At 51.7% G+C, this 18488-nt stretch overlaps 1 protein-coding gene across 2 annotated transcripts in view; it reads left to right on the forward strand.

Moving 5' to 3' along the window:
- The window catches only part of GLIS1 (GLIS family zinc finger 1), a 226268-nt gene that overhangs the window by 173594 nt on the left and 34186 nt on the right, over positions 1-18488 (forward strand). The gene's annotated exons all lie outside the window — the stretch shown is intronic.

Consider the following 18488-nt stretch of genomic DNA (forward strand, 5'->3'; position numbering starts at 1 on the left):
AAGTGACCCTAGGAGATTATTGGAAAGTGGGACCTGGTTTCAATCCTGGCTCTCTATTTCTTGCTGCGTGACCTTGGAAAGTGGTTTAGTCTCTCTGATCCTGAATTTCTTCATCTATAACTTGACTAGTGTGGCAGGACGGGACTTGGGAAGAGTAGTAGACACTTTGCTTTGTGGGGATCAAACAAACTGGGTGACAGCTGTAGAGAACCCATCACAGTTTCTGGCACATAGTAGGTGCTCAGTGATGGCGTGTACGTTAGAGTTCCTAAAAGGGACAACGATCCAAGATGGGACTGGCCTCTTCTCCGGTACTCTGCCTAGCTGCCTGGCAGGGGCGGGGGCAGGAGCGGGGGGACAGGCGGCAGAGTGTTATCTATTGCCTGTGATCCTTCAGGCAGCGAGGCCTGGAGTCCTGAGGGCAGGGTGGGTGGTCCACCCTGGAGTGAGTCCAAAGACTCATCTGTCACAGGCTGCATTTGAGCAGTCTACTGAGCAGCTGTGGCTGAGGCCTTCTTAAAGCACTTACTACGTGCACTACTGCTCCAGTGCCTAGCCCCATGCTGGACTCATAGCCGAAGGCATGGTAAAGCCAGGTATGCTGATGTGCCCTTAGGCCAGCTATATGCTGTCTCCAGTCTCCCCTGCGCCCCACCCCATCCTCCTCACTGCAGCTTCTGCCCTCATGGGGAGGGGGAGGGCTGTCTGATGGGTGTTGGAGGGAAGCTGATGTCAGGTCAGCATGTGGACAAGTTTCCCCTTATAAAAACTGTCCACAGGTAGAAACCCTGCCCTTCAAGCAGGGAGTGAGCTCTCATCCTGGGTAGGCTGAGTGCTGTGAGGGGATTCAGTCACGGGGAAGATTAGCAAAAGGAGGGACTGACACAGGGCTGAGGACCAGGCCCTTATGCCACATGAAGGCGATCGGGCTTGACGCTGAGGACAAGGGGAGCCGTGGGGTGAGAATGGGTTGGGAGGAGTAGGCCTGGCAGCTGCATACCACTAGAAGCCTGCTGGACATCATCCCAACCTTCAGTGGCAGGAGAATCAGGACAGGGGCCAAGCAGATGGAGGGATGTTTAGAAGGGCAGTTACCAGGACTGAGGTGTCGACAGGCAGTCAAGGGAGAGGACAGAGCCCTTCTACCTTGGGAAGTCTAAAGTCCTGGGCCGGTTCTGAGATTGAACACATGACAAGGTAGGGCTGTGTCCTGGTGGGCTCTGGGGTCTTGAGGTCCTCTCTCCAGTCAGCAGGCCCCAGTGCCTGTCCACTCGGTGCCAGTTCAGTCTCTGAGGGGAGTGGGCACAGCCAAGAAAGACTCGGTCCCTGCCTTCAGAGAAGCCAAAGTCTGAAAAGACAAGGTTTATACGAAATGGCCGAGGCCAGCAAAGCCCACCACATTGTGTGTTACTGTTTCTAAGAAGCCCCAGGTTTCTAAGACCTAGAAAAGTTTTCAGGCCCTTCTACCTCTGGGTCTGATTCTTCTCTCTGCTACAGCAAACCCTCATCAGTTTGGGCTTTGCATCGTTCCTGCTGTTCGGTTTCCAGGATGGCACAGACAAGTCCAAGACTACGCTCCGTTTACCTTCAGGCTCTAAGGCACTATGCCAGGTTCTAGGTGTCCCAGAAGAGCAAAGAAGTACACACTGAGGGTGTCCTGCACATACAGGGTCCTGAACCAAGCGAGGTAAATGGCTCACCCAAGGGGAAGTGGGTGGGCCTTCACTCATTGACTCAACCTTTACCAAGAGCTCCTCTGGACCAGGCCCTGGGCTGGTGCTGGGCACCATGACACGAATGGGCCACCCTTCTCAACCCTTGTCCCAAGTCTTGGGGGGAGCCAAACACTGGAGCAAGGGGCGTGGACATAAGCGTTGGCCCAAGGCAGGGTGGAGTTTATTAGGAGGAGAGGTGGAGGACCGTCATGTTGTGGGAATGCCTGGGAGTTTGCTGGGGCTGGAGTAGAAGGCCTGGGGTGGAGAGCAGCAGATGGGGAGGTTGACTGGGGCTGGATCACCTAGAGCCACGCATGCAGAGGAACTGGGACGTTATCCTGGAGATCCGCCGAGGGCCGCTATCATCAGCGGCTGCTTTCGAAAGATCACTTTGATAATGACAGGTGAGGGACTGAACCCCAGGGGATGGCGCTCAGTATGACCCTGGGCCCGCCTCCAGGGGTCACTAAGCTACCCCGCTAAACTGGACCCTTTGAATGTGTCCCTCTGCCTTTCCGCCCCACCTGCATGCTGTCGCACTTCCCAAGCCCAGGCTCCCATCACATTGCTTACACACCTTGTGCGTTTGACAGTGAGCCCTTACAGCCTGACAAGCAGTGCCCACTGCAGGCCTGGTGGTGCCAGCCCCTGCTGGCTCATCCCATATTATCCAGAGCCCCATTCCCCATCTAATCAGCGGCTCCGTCCCGCTTTGATTTGGGGCTCTCCTGAGGACATTTGATTGGCAGTTACTGGAGTCAACCATAAGCTCATGCAAAAGGGCAGATTATTTATGTGTTTTCTGCTGTTCTGTTAACAATGACTTCAGAAGGGCATATGGAATGGATAAGGGATTATTTAGAAATCAGAAATTTGCAGGAGACTGGAAAGAACTTGATAAAAACCATTTAGGTACTATAATGTGCTTCACTTAAAAAAAGGTATATATTTACCTCGTCTGTCTGATTATACAGGAAGTGAATTAGGAGAGGTATTCAGAAATGTTATTGGAGTGACAAGATATTTCATGGAAGCTGCTGGACAGCACCGTGTGAGCATGTGCTCTGCCACGTGTGTGTTTCAAGGCAGACCTGATGGGCTCAGAGGGTCGGTTCCTCCCCAGCCGGCCTCAGCCGTGGGATGTGGTTGCTCTGCATCTGGATACCTGCTGCTGCCCCCACCCCCTTCCTCCACAACCCCAAGAGGCTTTCTGGATGCTTTCTCACCTCCCTACGTTTCGCTGGTTACCAAGTGCTGATGACTCGGACTCCTAAACCTCTCTGTCCAGCCAGACTGCCTGAGTCAAATCCTACCTGCTACTATAGTCAACCCTGTAGTAGGGACTCCCCAGCCGACCCACACAGATACCAAAATCTGTGGATGCTTCAGTTCCTTATGTAAAATGGGCTAGTACAGTCGACCTTCTGTATCCGTGGGTACCATGGATACGAAGTTGGTTGAATCCACGGGTGCGAACTGGTGGATGCAGAAGCAGAGTGTATTTTCCATCTGAGGGAACAGCGGCAAGTTCCATAATGCTGTGTGCTTCAGTTCCTCCATCTGTAAAGGAGGGACCATGATGATACCACCTACCATTGGGGCCATTCTGGGGACTTGATGATATAATGTACAGCGTCCAGGGTGGCACAAGCATGACGGAACAGATACATTTTGTTTCCAGCCCCAGCCTGGGGTTTAGGGAGGTGAGCGGGTCTGGGCACAAACCACGCTGAGCTCCAGGCTGGCTGTGAGTGCTGGGTGAACATGGTCTGCAGTGTAGTGCTCTCCTCCCACACTGGGAGTAAATGCTTCTTGTTTTGACTGATTGCACCTTCCCAAGGTGCCCTGTTTCAGAGTTGAGGGGCTTTTGTTGCTCAGGCTCTCCCAAAGCAGGACAGCACAGCCCCAAGCCCACTGGGGCAGGGTAACCCGGTGCCCTCACGTAAGCACGCACTCACCCGCACACCCTCTTCAGGTTCCCTTCAGTCCTGCTCTGTGCCAAGGCCAAGCCACAAATGAGGTCTGAGGCAGGGGATTTTCAGAATGAGGGTGGCCCAAGAGGCCACTGACACACTGCTTTGCAGGGAAGACAGTGACCTGGTCACCTGAGGCAGGGGCAGGGGTGGCCAATCTTTAGAGCTGAGAGTCCCCGTGGAACTTTCTGGAACATGCCAGCCTTTCCTATCTGAGCCTAGAGAAGCTACCCCTGCACGGCACTCAAGTCTGTCCAGAGAGACAGCTGCCAGTCCCTCTCAGATCCCCAGGTCCCCTGCCCTCCTTGTGAGGCCTTATCCATTCTGCACCCCAGAGCATGTCTCCTTCAAGCCTCACAGGCCCTGACGGAGCCTGGGAGGATAACAGAGTGTCCTTCACTGGTGGCTTCAGCAGGGTCAGAGGGGATGTCAGGGGTGGGGAAACCCTCCTGAGCGTCGTGAGACAGTGGCTCTTGGGATTGTCCCCCAGCTTCTCAGAGCTGGCCAGTAGGGCCTGGTAACAGGTCAGGACTGGTGGGGCCTGTGTCACTGCCTCCCTGATGTGACCCATCCCCACCTACACCCTTCCCCAGTGTCCCTATTGCAACAGACTCAAACCTGAGTCCAGATCGACAGCAGAAGAGGAAACTTCCCTGAACTAATGAGCTGCCTGATTAGTCCCGTGGTGCCAGACCTGAGTCAAGTCCTGGCTCCTTCTCAGATTTGCTGTGTGACCTTAGGCAGTCATTTACCCTCCCTGAGCTTTGGTTCTCTAGTTTTATAAGCTAATACATAGAAATAACCTGGTACTTTGCCTGGTCCCTACTGCCTGCCCCTACCTCAGTTATCCAAACGTTACCCCAGAGGGCTGTGGTTGGGTTGGTGGGATCCTCTGGATACCCCAGAAAAGGGCTTGGATTCAAATCTCACTCACTGTCTGACCTCAGGTGATAGTTCTGCCTTCTTTGTGCTTCAGTTTCCTCATCTGTCAGAAAGAAGTTGTCATGACTGTCCCTCCCTTCCTTGTTTTGAGGATGCTCAGATGGGACTGCAAATGTGAAAGTCCCACAAGGGCAGGTAATGGAAGGTGAGATGTTATGTCCAGGAACTCAAGGTAGGGTCTTCTGGCCTTGTGGGTGCCCGATGGCATTCTCTGCACTGACAGGAGTCCTTGAACCAGACTTTGGGGGAGGCCCAGTGTACTGGTTTCTCTTTAGGGACATCCAGGGAGGGGCTGCTGCTCCATCTGCTGGAACACTGGCCAAACCCTCGTCTGGCCAATAAGGCAGGCCCCTCCACCTCTCTAGACCCTTCTGGCCATCCTCCCCCTTGCCCTCCCTACTCCACTCACACTGGCCTCCTTGCTCTATCTCTTTTCCTACCTCAGGGCCTTTGCACTGGTGTTTCGTCCTACCTGGCATTCTCTGTCCCTAAAGCTCAGTGCGCCTCGCTCCTTCTCATTCTTGAGGTCTCGAGTCAAATGCCACCTCTTCACACTACTTCTGTCCCATCACAAGGCCAAGTGCTTTTCCCCATAGCACTCACATGGTCTGACATTATCTTATTTACTTACTTGGCTAGTGTCTGTGTCACCCCAATAGCATGTTACCTGCACAAGGGCAGAGGTCATGTGTGTCTTGTTCACCGCTGTGTCACCATCAGCTGGAATGGTACCCAGCATCTTGTAGGCACTTAACATTAGATTAGATGGGTGAGTGTGGGGATAGATGGGTCACGGTTGGATGGAGAGGTGGTGGATGGATAGGGAAAGGCTGCCTCCGATCTGGGGTACCATCTCAGCAGGTGTGCAAGCCAAGGGGAATGGTCCCTGGCAGGGGGCCATGGAATGGATTCCTGTTCTTGGGGAAAGTGGATGAAGTAACCCCACAAGTCCCTCCAGCCTTGGCTGTGCTTTCCTGGTGTACCCCAGATCTGAAGGACAACCTGTATTCACCAAGGCTTCCAGGGGTGGGGTTGGCTGCAGCTGCCAGACCAGCCAGTGGGGGAAATGTCTTAAGAAAGGCAGACCTACTAGAGCATGGACTTGAGGATATGGGGAGGAGGAGGCTGTGACGAGGTGAGAGAGTGGCATGGACATATATACACTACCAAACGTAAAATAGAGAGCTAGTGGGAAGCAGCCGCGTAGCACAGGGAGATCAGCTCGGTGGTTTGTGACCACCTAGAGGGGTGGGATAGGGAGGGTGGGAGGGAGGGAGACGCAGGAGGGAAGAGATATGGGAACATGTGTATATGTATAACTGGTTCACTTTGTTATAAAGCAGAAACTAACACACCGTTGTAAAGCAATTATACTCCAATAAAGATGTTAAAAAAAAAAAGGATGGCAGAGAAGGTTGGTGGTCCCCTTGCTCGGGCTGTGGAGTCAGCTTGAATACCAGCTTTGTGTTGCCTTGGTTGGGGCCTGACACCAGCTGAGGACTGGAGCAAGTTACTTATTACCTCTAAGCTCAGTTTGTTCATCTGTAAAATGGAAATAACACTAGTACCTCCCGGCCCCCAGGTTGTTAACTGTTTAAGAGGACCGATTAAGCCAACAGGAGTCTTCGGTTCTGTTGCTGAGGAAGTTTGTCTCTGCCTGCCCAACTCCCTCCTCTAGGGTTGATGATAAAAATAAAAACAGAAAACTCTCATAGAGATAGTCTCACGTAGGGCTGCGGTCCAGGGTCCAGTCAGGTCCTCCCTCCGCCCCTTGGCCTCCAGGCGGCAGGGAGGGGACCAGAGGAACCGTCCTTGCGAATGAGCTGAGCAGGCTGAGGGGATGGTGAGCAAGCAGAGGGGGAATGTTTCTATTAGGCTTTTGGAATGTTTTCTTTTTTTCTCCAAGAACTGGTTGTGGTCATGTAAATCACCCTGGAGGAAAATCAGAGGGTCCCCATACGCATCTGTTGGTTTTGGTTTTTATAAAAAAAAAAAAAAAAAAAAAGACGAAGACAGCAATCTTTGCGGTCTGTTTAAAAGTATTTTAATCATCAATGAACAAGGGAAGAGTAAACCCCTGGAGCAGGCAGGAATGTGGCCAGGGGACCTGAGGAGGCAGGCCCCGTGGGGCTGCCCATCCCCCGTGGGGCTGCCCATCCCCCTGCCACCTGGGTCCCTCTGCACAGAGCCAGCCCACGCACGGGGCTTGTGTGCAGGCTCATGGGGTCCCTGCCTGCTTCCACTCCCATGGGGTCTGCCCTCCACCCACAGAAGTGTAGGGTTGGGGTGTATGGTGAGGCCCGGAGAGCAGGTAGGGGAGAGTCCAGGGGGTTCCATGTTTGGGTGTGGGCAGGGGGTCTGTGAGAGTGTGTGTGTCTGCGCGTGATTGCCTGTACCCGGGTGTGTGTTAAGCACTGGGGGGATTGGGCCTGCGTGTTTGTACGAGTAGGTCTGTGTGGTGTGTGTGCGGGTTGTTCTCAGTGTGATTGAAATGTGTGCGGTTGTAGAGCTCGTGTTTGGGATTGGGGTGGGGGGAGGTTTGGTGTGGGATGGGGGTGTCCGTGCAGTTAAGTACATACGTCCTGGGGTTATGGTTGGGGAGTGTGTGGCAGAGATAGACATATACCCACTGCACACCCCATGCACACATCCAGCACACTCCCAGAGCACACTCTCCAACGCCCTCCTCTGGTAGATGTGCATGTGTGTGTGTGGTTAGGTGAAGTGAGTGTGAGTGTGCATATGTGTGTGTGGGGTATGAGTTTGAGTTTAAGTTTGGGGGTGGGTGGTCATGGTCTGTGCTTGTGTTGCGGGGAGTAGTTTGAGTGTTTGGGTGAGTGTTGTACATTCAGCGTGTGTGTGTGAGGTGTATGGTGTTGTATTGGGCGTTGACTATTTTGGGTGTGCACGTGGTCAAGGCACACGTGTGCTTGGAGGAGTGTATTTGAAAATCTGTTTGCTGTACGTGCGTATATATTGGGTATGGGCATGTATGTTGGCCTTGGGTTCGTGTGTGTGTATTTCGGTGTGTGGTAGGATGTTGGATGTGCGTTGGGGGGCGGGGCGTGTGTGTCGGGTGTAGGGTGAGGGAGTAGGGCTCACACTGACTGGGAGAGATGAGTCTCCTGCCCAGCCCAGGCTGTGATTTGAACCCAGGAGCCTGTAGCCCCCACTTCCTCCTCAAGTTGAGGACCGTGTGAGGTGCTGGAGGGGGCATCTGGGAGAATCTTGGAGGGAATGAGATTGAGCAGGGCCTGGAGTGGTGAAAAGAGCACGGTGTCCAAGGACTTTCAAGGCAGAGGGACCAGGAGGCAGGTCAGCCAGTGCATCCAGGAAAGGAGTGGAGTGTAGGGGGAGGGGGGGCAGAAGGAAGTGAGGCTTGGGCCATGGCATGGTGAGTCTGAATGTCAAGCCCAGGAGTGGAGACTTGATCCTGTGGGCAGAGGATGGAAAAGATGGAGCAGGCATGATTGCAGAGCTCACAAATGGAAGAGGCCCTAGTAGGGGCGGTAGTGCCAACAGTACTCTCTCAGGTACTCATGGGGTCCCTGAGAAAAGCAGCCCCTTCCTGAGGCTTCACCTTGGTCCCGCAGGGCTCTGAGCTGCCTGCAGTAGGTCACTGTCTGACCTGGCCTCCTCCCAGCATGCAGGGAAGCAATAGCGCAGAGGTTGTTACCCCGTTTGGCAGATGAGGGCACTGGACCAGAGGGGAGGGAGGAAGCGGCCTGAGGCTCCTCCCTCCCCACCTGAGCATCTCCCACTAGCTGTGAGAGGCCTCCATCCCGGGGACCTGGGGTTTGGGTGCTGAGTGTAGGTGGGCTGCCACAGTTTCCAAAGTGCTACGTTGTGACGTCCCAAGGGCTTCCTTGCATCCCCAAGAGGCGGGTGTTTCGGGTGTTCTGAATTTCTCTGAGTGTGACATAATCACTTGCTAGAAATTTTGCAAAACCAAAAAGAACAGATGACTCAAACGACCACAGTGGAATGTTTTCTTTGGTCATGAGCCCATCCACATATGACGTGGTGCTTAGCACAATGTCTGGCGCATGGTAAGTGCTCAACAGGGGTGATTTCAGATTCATTGCCAGGATTTTAGAGTGAGAAGGGTCCAAGCTATGGACCAGTCCAGGCCTCATCTCAGATGAGGTGCTTCACTTCTCTGTGCCTCAGGTTCTCAATGGGGTTGTTGAGAAGATTATTAACAACAATGAGCGTTGATGAATTTAGCACTGGGGCTAAGAAATTTCCCATGATTCCAGGTGCGTCATCGCGATCGTTTTCCATAGCCGTCTTGTAGTCCATCATGAGGACTGTGGTGCAGTCTACTCAGCTTTTCTCCCACTGTTGGATATTAGGTTGTTCCTAATTTTCCACTATTCATATTTGGTAACAAGAATGTTTCATTGACCATCTTCTTGCACAAAGTTTGTCTGATCTTAAGGCTGGGTGGGCGCCCAGAACCCAGATGTCAAACAGCAATGGAACCTGGCTCTGTGTGAGCCAGTGTTCGTTCTGTCCACCGTCACATCTAACCCTCCAACCCCTGGGGCAAGGCTTTCCCCCTCTGAGCCCTATGTTCCACTGGCACCACCTCCTTCCTGCCCAGGCCTACTGCAGAGAAAGGCCAGGGAAGCTCGCTTGCTAATGTGTTAATGGGCTGGGCTCCCTCTGGTGCTAATGGCTGAAAACATCACCCATGATTTGCAGTGGGTCAGTCTGCAATCTCCACCCAATGTGAGCATGCACGGCTGAAGGAAACTGAATCCTTCCTGAATAAAATTGAACCCAGAGTCCCTGAGGCTGGCAGAGGAGACCACAAGAAAACCTTGTGAGGTGGGCTCAGTCTTGTGGCCCTGTCTCCTGTCCCAGAGTTGAGTCCCCTTTTACGGGTCCCTGGCTGCTCTGCCCCATATCAGTCCAAGGAGGCGTCACTTCCCAGTTTGTCCCATGGCTCAAGGGTTTGCCATGACCTTCCATTAGTACCCCAGAACTTCCGCTTTGCCCCTTCCTAGGTGGGTGACTTGAAAAGGGTGCTGCTCTGTGACTCTCTTTACTCATCTGTAATATGGGGATGATGACAACAATAAAACCTACCTTGTGGAGTTGTTGTAGGGATTAAAACACTTTTGCATGTAAAGCACTTGAAACAGGGCCCAGCACATGGTAAGCACTCAGTAAATGTTAGCTGTTGTTGTTTTAGCTCAAAACTGACTTTACTTTTGCAGTCACTTTTCTGATAAGGGACTTGTACCCAGCATATATTAAGAACTCTTACAATTCAATAATGAAAAAGATAAATAACCTAAGTAAAAAATGGGCAAAGGACTTGAAGAGACATTTCTCCAAAGAAGATGTACAGATGGCCATATGAAGAGATGCTCGACATCATTAGCTGTCAGGGCAATGCAAATCCAAACCATAATGAGATACTACTTCACACCCACTAGAATGGCTGTAATGAAAAAGATGGGCAGTAACAGGTGTTGACAAGGACATGGACAAATTGGAACCCTCATACAGTGAGGATGGGAAGGTAGAACAGTGCAGCTGCTTTGGAAAACAGTCTGGCAGTTCCTCAAACAATTAAACATAGAATTACCATGTGATCTAGCAATTCTGCTCCTGGATATATACCCAAAATAAATGAAAACATGGGTCTTCACAAAATTTTGTACATGAATGTTCACAGCAGCATTATTCACGATAACTAAAAAGTGGAAGCAACCTGAATATCCATCAACTGATGAATAAAATGTGGTGCATCCATAGAATGGAATATTATTTAGCCACAAAAACATGAAGCACTGATACACGCAACAACATGGATGAACCTTGAAAACATTATGCTAAACAAAGGAAGCCAGCCACAAAAGACCACATATTGGATGATTCTAGTTACATGAAATTTCCCAAATAGGCGAATCTATAGAAATAGAGAGTAGATTAGTGGTCGTCAGGGGTTACAGAGAGGGAGGAATGACTGCTAATGGGTATGGGGTTCCTTTTAGGGATGATGGAAATGTTCTAAAATTGATTGTGGTAATAGTTGCACAACTCTGTGAATATACTTCAAAACACTGAACTGTGTACTTCAAATGGATCAATTTTATGGTTATGTGAATTACATCTTAACAGAGCTGTAAAACAAAAAGAAAAGGAAAAAAAAAAAAAGACTTTATGAAGGGCTCATGGAAGACCACAGGGGAGCAGACACAGAATGACATCGCCCAAAAAACCTGGCCCACCCTCAGCATTCCTCCTGGTCTGCTTTCATAGGGCAGAGGCCATCTAATCCTCATCTTGCCATAGCAGGTCAGCAACTTCTGAACTCATGCAGGCTTGTCCCCAAAAGCCAGGCCCAGAGTTGTGGTCGCAGTGAAAGACAGTGTGGTCAAGTGGTAGGACCCTGAGCTGGGATTACGTTAGCGTGACACCATTGTCATAGGATTAGCAGAAGTCATAGGTGTAAGCATGTGGCCCAGAGCAGGGTCCACATATCATGTGTGGCCCTCCTCCCCTGCCCCTTACTGCCATGCGAGTGCCCCCCCACACTCCCATCCATGGTGGACATGGCACTGCCAATGGCTGCATGCTACAGGTCTGGCAGATAAACACCTACTCAGTGCTGCACAGAGACCCCAGTTCTCCAATTAGAGACGTGCACAAATAGGGCCTTTTGCTGGAAAGGGCAAAGTCCAATGTTGGTGTGAGTACGGAGGCCCTCAGAACTCACCCCTGAGCCCTGCCTTCAGGTGCCTGGCGGTGCACACGAGGTGTGGCATGCCAGAGCCAGAAGGGGTCTGTGAGACCATCTTCAGTCCCTTCCCCTTTATTTTATTTTATTTTTTGGCCACAACATGCATCATGCAGGATCTTAGTTCCCCAACCCAGGACGCAAACTGTGCCCCTTGCAGTGGAAGTGCCGGGGAAGTCCCCCTTTATTTTATAGATGGTTAACTGAGGCCCAGAGAAGTGAGGTGGTACAGTGGGAAAGAGGAAGTGCATTTTTGCATTCAGGTCCCGGTCAGCCAGGGACTCCTGTGGCGGCCCTGGACAGGAGTCATCTTTAAAAGGTGGAGTTGCTAAGAAGGTAAAGCCAGCAGACACAAGGTCCAGTTAGAGCTTGGCAGCTGGAGGGGAGAGATTCAGCCCGTGTTCAGCAGAAACCAACCCCGTATAAGGGAGCAATGAGAGACAGACCAACAGGGAGAAGTCGGAGAAGCAGGAGGATTCTGTCCTTGAGTTTTTAAAAATAAATATTTGTAAAAGTTTTTATATGCTTGTTGCAGAAAACATGGAAAACACAATAAGCGTAGATTTATAAGAAAACAAAAGTCCTCTCTGCGGCTCCCACACAAAGAGACTCTCAAGTTGGACCTCTTTGGGCTGTTCCTGGCTCCTTGAGGAAAATGGAAATGGACTTTATGAAACATATTTCGAATGAGAAATTACCGTCATTCTTCTCTGGTGATCCCCGGCAGCCCGGCTTGGCTCGCACAAAGGGAGAGGCCACAAATAGGATTTGCCAGACCCAGTCTGAGCCCGGTTCACCGAGCTTGTGTTCCAAAATGCACAGTCATTCAAAAGTCAATGAAAACCCATTGTGTTGCACGCAGTTAGCAAATACGTTAGACTGGGCCCGCGGGGTCCACTGGAGGGCTCGCTGGTGGTGAAGTCCTGGGAGCTACCTGTGTCGGCGGGACTGCCTGGGTTAGGGCCTGAGAAATGGGACCTTACAGAGATAAGCAACACCTTCCATCCATTAAAGGCAGGAGCGTGAAAGGTGGAGAAGAGCTCGGGACCCAGGAGTCAAGAGCTAGTTCTCTGCAGATGCAGGAGGAGAGGGAGGGGCCACAGATGAGGACCCACTGTTGTTACCATCTTCAGCCCATGTTGAAACTGGAGCTGCTGCCTTTTTTCTGGGTGTGAGGAGGAGAGTGCCCCGAGGCCAAAGGTCAGGGAGCACTGGGCTGGGAGCCTGGAGTCTGGGCTCCCTGTCTTGGTGTCACCATTGACTTGCTGGGCAGCCTTGAACCAGTCTCTTCTCCTTCCCCAGCCTCAGTCTCCCCGGTATAAAATGGGCAGACTTATTCTAACACCTGTTCCAGTCAGACCTGTGATTTTAAAAAGAGGCTTTTTCTCCTTACCCAGGGTGGGATGGCACATGGGTGGCTAACCCCAATTGAGCCGATTGTTTCAGTAAGCAAACATGCCCTGAGCCCCTGCTGTGAGTACAGTCTACTGCTGGGCCCTGGGTGAGAGGCCAGCTGGTGGGACCAGCACTATTCCGTGTCTGAGTCACAGCCCTGGTGGTGGGAGCAAGGGACCCAGAGGCAGACAGTTAGGATCCTGAGTCCAAGGGTCTGTGATGAGGGAAGGTCAGGGCTGTGGGACCCCAGGGGAGTCTTGCCCTAACAGTAGGGGAATCAAGGAAGGCTCCCTGGAAGAGGTGGCATATGATCTGAAACTTGGAAGATGAGCAGGATTTTGCCAGGTGAAGTGGCAGGAGAAGGGCACCCTGAGTAGCAAGTGATGGGAGCAGAGGTACATCAGTGCAGGCTGCATGGAGAATGACACCCATGCCTGGCATGCAGTAGTGCTGGGGCGGGGGCCTGTCCACGCCCAGAGGTGGAAGGCCCTGCCATCTCCCTCTCTCTTTTTAATATTTAAAGTATTGTTGAAATATAACTCACAAGATTCATCTTTCTAAAGTATACAGTGTTTTGAGTATATTCACAAAGTTGTGAAACCATTATTACTATCTTAATTCCAGAACATTTTCATCATCCCCAAAAGAAACCCTGTACCTGTTAGCAGTCACTCCCATTCTCCCCTCCACCCAGCCTCTGGCAACCACCAATCTGCTTTCTGTCTCTGTGGATTTGCCTATTCTGGCATTTCACGTAGATGGAATCATACAGTATGTGGTGTTTTGTATCTGGCTTCTTTCACTCGCCATAATGTTTTCAAAGTTTACCCATATTGTAGAATGTATCAGCGTTTTACTTCTTTTTATGGCCAAATAATATTCAATTGTATTGATATACTATTTTTGTTTATCTATTCATCACTTGATGGGTGTTTGGGGTTTTTTCTATATGATTTGATTTAATGATTTGAAAAATTAAACTTATTATTACTGATTCACTTGTAGGAGTAAGAAATGGTAGATCCCATGCAGTGTCTTATCTCATTTGGCCCTTACAATAAACCTACAAAGAAGGAGTGTTAACTGTTTTCCAGAAGACAGCTCTGGACCAGAGCGGCTAAGTACCACGCCTAAGGGCAGGGGCCAGTCAGCAGCGGGGCTGGGACTTGAACCCAGCTCTGCCTGCGCTAAAGCCCGCAGCCCATCCAGCTGGCTCAGAGACGTGTCCCCAGACATTCAGCTGAGGCTGCAGAGAAGGATGTTGAAGGAGCATTTGCTCCCCACGGCGCTCTGTGGCTCACGGCTGCTGCTGCGGTGTGAAATGCAGCCTTGCCCGCCTCCATGCAGTCTTGTGGTTCGGACCTGCCTGTGTGTCCTCTGCCCTAGGAGTGAGCTTGTTTGTGTCCACTGTTTACTTAAGTTGGCCGCTCTGTCTCCTGAGACTCCTCAGTCATCACTGGTCACCACGTGGGAAACAGCTTGGCGATGTCACTCTGTGAGGAGCCATCCCTCAGTGCATCCCATGGGGTGGGCCTGGGTTCCCTGATGCAGCCACACAGCTGTCATCGTCATGGACTGTGTCACCACCCATGAAAGTGGGTCACCATCCATGTCTTCCTTGGTCCTCAGATCCCCTCTGGAGGTCATCATGTTGTTGCCATGTATTTGTGTGGAAACTGAGATCAGAGGGAAGTCCTTCACCCACATCACATAGGACAGGGGCAAGCTGACTCAGCTCTTTCAGGCTCCACATCGAGGGTGGGAACATCCCCAGGTCGTGTTATGCAGGACAACTCACCCAAAGCCACATGCAGAATTAAGAAGGAAGTCTAGTTCTTCTGCAACCTAGATCTATCTATGAAAGTATCACACTGGCCACCGTGAATTTTTTTTTAAACTTCAACAAAACAGAGTAGTATAAAGTATAAAGCAAAAGCATAATGTATCAAGAGGTAGAAAGTAGAGAGTAAAGTATGAAGAAAAAAGGAAAAGTTACCTCTAACTATAGTACTCAGAAATAACCACTGTTTAACATTTTGGAGTATTTTTCCAGACTTCTCTGTGTATATGATAATTATACTCTTTACAGGAAGGGAATCATACCAGATACGTTGTTTGGTAATTTGCTTTCTTCACTGCAGTGTATTTTGGACACCTAGCCGTGTGCACTTAGCTGAGTGAATGAATGAGTGAGGAAATGAATGAATGACTTGTCTGCTCTCTTGTGCCACTGGACAAGTCAGGCTTTGTGAACTCTGCCCAGACTACCTTTCCAGAGCCGGGAGCCTTCGTCTCCATCCTGTCATTGATTCCCTGTCCTCTGTAGCCTTGGACCTCGGTTTCTGTGTCTTCACAGGGGGTCACTGGTGGTGACCTGTGGTGATAGAGCAGAGCCTGGTGCCGATTCTCCACAGCCTGGGAGTGGGTAACACTATACCATCATTTCCATCCTTGCAATGCCAACAAAGATGTTGAACCCCAGAGAGATTAGGTGATTTGTGCTGCTCATAGAGTGGAAGGGATTTGGGATTTGAACTTCAGCCTGGATGTCTTCAGAGCACTCTTTAACCCAGAATGAGCATGCCCTGAGAATCCAGGGGTCCAAAGCTGGGGGCAGGGGCAGCCATGCCCTCTCTGGGCTGTCGTGGTGTCCCCACCTATAACACAGAGGCCTCCGAGGGCCAGCCAGTCCTGACATTGTGTGAGTCTCGGGTCCCCACGCAGCCCAGCCCAGCCACCTTGCTATTACCCCTGAGCCTAGGAGGACCCAGAGAGGAGTCTGGCCCAGGACCTGCCCCCAGAGCCCAGAGCCTCTGCAGAGGAGCCACCATTGGCACTGAGCCCTGGTGTCTGAGGGAATTCCAGGCTGAGGGAACAGCGTAGGCAAGAGCACAGAGGTGTAAAGTTCCAAGAGCCCAAGTAGTCAGTCTAAGTGGAGACTAGAGAGGGAGGAGGGAGCTTGGGGAGCCAAGCACGGCTGGAAGGCCTGCAGATGCAGATGGTGGGAAGCTGGAAATGCCAGGCTGAGGGCCTGGGGTTTTATCCTGAATGCAGTAGGCAGCCATCGAAGGGTCTGAGCAATGTTGGGGGCAGGTTGCCATTTAGGAGTCTCTGGCTGCAGGACAGATGGTGGATTTGGGGGCAGTGACCAGGGTGGAGACAGTGAGGAGAGTGGCAGGATTGGCATATAACTGGCACTGCCAGAGGGAGTGAGTGGTTGGAAGACCTCACCTGGGCCCCACTCAGGCTCCCAACTTGATTCCCCCAGGACGGAGCTGGAGACTCCTCTCTCTGTCCTCAGCCCCCGCTAGCAGGGCGCCCCAGCTGGGCCCCAGTGTAAGGCAGTGATTTTTTTTTTCTGTAAATTATTGGTGCCCAAGTCATAGCTGAGTGGCTCAGCACAATGGCATCCTTCTCTTTTTGTCCTCCTTAATTTTAGAATCCAAAGCTAAATGTTTTAATTTTACATTATTCCTGACATAATGCTAATGAGTTCCAGGTGTCCCCCTGAGTCAGGCTGTGCAGCCAGCCATCTGGGCGGGGCCCTGCTCCCCAGGACGCCCCTCCTGCCACCCTCTCGGTTCTCAGAGAAGTGCCTCGCAGTGTGTTCCTCCTTAAGGACCCCTTCCTGCTTTATCATATGGTTGTAATTTTTTTCAGTTTACTTGGTCGTTCTTTTGTGTGGTGACCACAGGGTGATTCTCCCTTGCTCGAGGAACGGAAGGTTCCCACGAGAGTCGGACAGCTTGCCTGGCCCAGCAGAAGGCATGCTTCCCTTTCAGACCCCTGAGGCACCAGGCTCAGGTGAGGGGTGGGATGCCTCCCCCAGACCCTTTCCAGCGCTTTCCAACCTGTGTTGGACTGAACATCTGGAGCATTTGTGTGTTAAGGGAAATAAACACTCTCAGGGGATCTGAAAAACAGGGTGGTGGCTATTATCGCTAGTATTGTTATTTTCTGGTGACGTGAAACATTTACTTCTTTGTTTCTAGTCATTTCTTGCCCGTGGCCTAATGTTTCCTAAATCTTCAGACCCGTCTGCTTTTTGTTGAATGAGATGTGAGAACAGGGACAGGGCTTTGGCATCAGACAGCCTTGGGTTCAGTCCGGCTGCTGCTCTTAGCCCCTGGGCGCCCTGAGCACAGGCTCTCTGGGAAAGAGGGTGATAGAGCACCTTCTGTCCAGGGTGCCCCGAAGAGCACAGACGGTGGTGCACAGAAAGGGGGCTGCACAGGCCGACTCAGAGGTGCACACCTCAGGAGCAGTTTTCCTCCCTTCTGCCTTTTCCACATCCTCGTAACAGGGCAGACAATGGTCTCTATTTTATTCATGTCAGATCTGAACCTGAAGTCCACAGACTCGAGTGTGAGAGAGTGTAACTTGAAAGTCTTCCTTGAACTCCCATCCTGTTCTGAGTCTCCGGAGCTGAGGAGCAAATCTCAGGCAGTTCACAAAGCCCTGCGCCAGTTCTGTGGGTGGGAGGGGCTTGCACTGAACCGAGGGGTCCTCAGAGTCATTTCTCACGCTGGCATCTTCTGAGCCGTCCTGCACCCCACCTCGTCTTTGCCCAGAGCCCAGCGGTCTCCCATCCATCTGAAGGCTGCCCTGGGGCCAGCTTGGACTCAACATCCGGGTGTGGGACCTCCTGAGAGATCCAGAGTCCTGCCCGCCTGGGAGGAGCCCTGCTTCAGGTCCCACAAGCCTAACTGGGGGTGCTATCAGCACACCAGAGCCTGGCCCTAGGGTGAAAGGGCAGAGCTCTGAGCCTCCCCACTTTGAGGGAGTCCTGCCGTCTCCCTGTGTCTTGCTTTCCCTCCAGCGTCCCCTTCCCAGCCAGGCATTTTCCAGGGGTGGGAACACAGGAATCTTTGATCTTCCTCCCGCCTAGGCTTCTCCTGGGCTCCACTAATTTGGGGGGCTCCCTGCCCTGCTCCACACTTCCCTCAAGGTTCGTATGTTTGTTGCTTTCTTCTTTCATTCATTAACAGATATTCTCACACAAGCCCACTGTGTGCCAGGCCTGTGCTGGGCACTCTCAGATGGCTTGGGGCAGAAAATCATTTGAAATATTTACTGTGTGTGACTCATCTCTGTCTCCAGAGTTCTTTCCATTTGGCCCCGAGACCTGAGATTTTGAAACCCAAAAGCCAGGAGTTCACTCCTGTCTGCTCTGCTTTCTGCCAACTTATCTCCTCCAGAAGCACTTGGGTGGAGGCACAACACTATTACTACATACCCATTTGACAGATGAGAACTGAGGCCTAGCAGGGAAAGGGACGTTCCCAGGACACCTGGCCCAGGGGAGTCCTCTGTGGCTGAACCAGCCAAGTGCACAGCTCACAGCTGGTTGTCTCTTGCACAGTGGGCCAGTTGGGAGGCATGAGCAGTGGCTCGAGAAGCCCCAGAGTGAGCCTGTGAGCCTCAGTCCTGCCTCTGGCGGGGTTGCTGTGATACTGGTTAGACCAGGGAAGAGAGGTGTCCTGCAGACTGAGGCACTTGGTCACTGGAAAGTTCTGCCCTGTCTCTTCCTGTCTTCTCGTCCTTCCGTAGGTTGGATTTCATTTGTTTTGTTGTTGTTGTTTGTGTACTTGGTTCCTAATGGCAATTGACCTTCCTTCATTAGCTCGATTGAAAGCTGGGCTGTCATCGTTCCTTCCATCCACCATTATTAGTGAGTCCAGGCACTGGGTTCAGTCCGTGGCAGCAGCG

This window comes from Tursiops truncatus, chromosome 1 (genome assembly GCF_011762595.2).
Source record: "Tursiops truncatus isolate mTurTru1 chromosome 1, mTurTru1.mat.Y, whole genome shotgun sequence".
Taxonomy (NCBI): domain Eukaryota; kingdom Metazoa; phylum Chordata; class Mammalia; order Artiodactyla; family Delphinidae; genus Tursiops; species Tursiops truncatus.